Here is an 838-nt window from a genome sequence, read left to right on the forward strand (position 1 = left end):
AATGAAACATAAAAAGTATGTCAAGAAAATGCCTGAAAAATGTAAAATAAAAGGAGACATGACAAACAGACTGAAAGAAAGAACAGGAAAAGAAATAAATAAAGAAAATGCTACTTCAAGTGCGGTTACAGAAATTACCTAATATTTATACTTGCGGTTTTGCGGAGGGCTGCGGTTTTGATCATAACTGCTTCGAAATTTGCGGTCGGGGTTACATCACAACAACATTCTGCTCTGCTTTTTCGGCGCTTGGTATTTTATTAACAAATTGTCCGCTCAAATAAATAGTTTGGCCGCAAATATCTAAATAAAAATGCGATATGTAAAAAAAGAAAAAAAAATTAATAACGAAATCCTTTGCAGCTTCCAAATAGACAACGCGTCCCAATTAAAATAAAGCACGAAACGAAAATAAACAGAACGAAAGGGATGAATGCATTAATGGAATGACATTCCAACTGGGTGAACAAAACTGATGCAAACTTAAAATAAGAAAGAGACAAAAAGGAAGTATAAAAAAATACGTGATCGACAGACTTCATTGATTCTAAAACAGGTTTACAAAAGTAACTCTTTGTGAAGTCGTTAACATCGGGTTAAGAAGCAGTTAAGATATATTCGCCATAATCACATATACAATTTCATGTGGCTTTATATCCGCACTTTCTACAATGTGATACATCCGAGTGGGTATGATACCAAGTGAAGGTCTGGACATGAATTTTTAATAATGGGAGATTTTACTCTGCATCTTGGCTTGGGTATCAAAAACAGAATAGTCTGTGCGCACGATTTGCTTTTCCTCTGTATGTCTGTTTGGGGCTGTTCCTTCCTTTCA

The sequence above is a fragment of the Penaeus monodon genome, chromosome 19 (assembly GCF_015228065.2).
Source record: "Penaeus monodon isolate SGIC_2016 chromosome 19, NSTDA_Pmon_1, whole genome shotgun sequence".
Lineage (NCBI taxonomy): Eukaryota > Metazoa > Arthropoda > Malacostraca > Decapoda > Penaeidae > Penaeus > Penaeus monodon.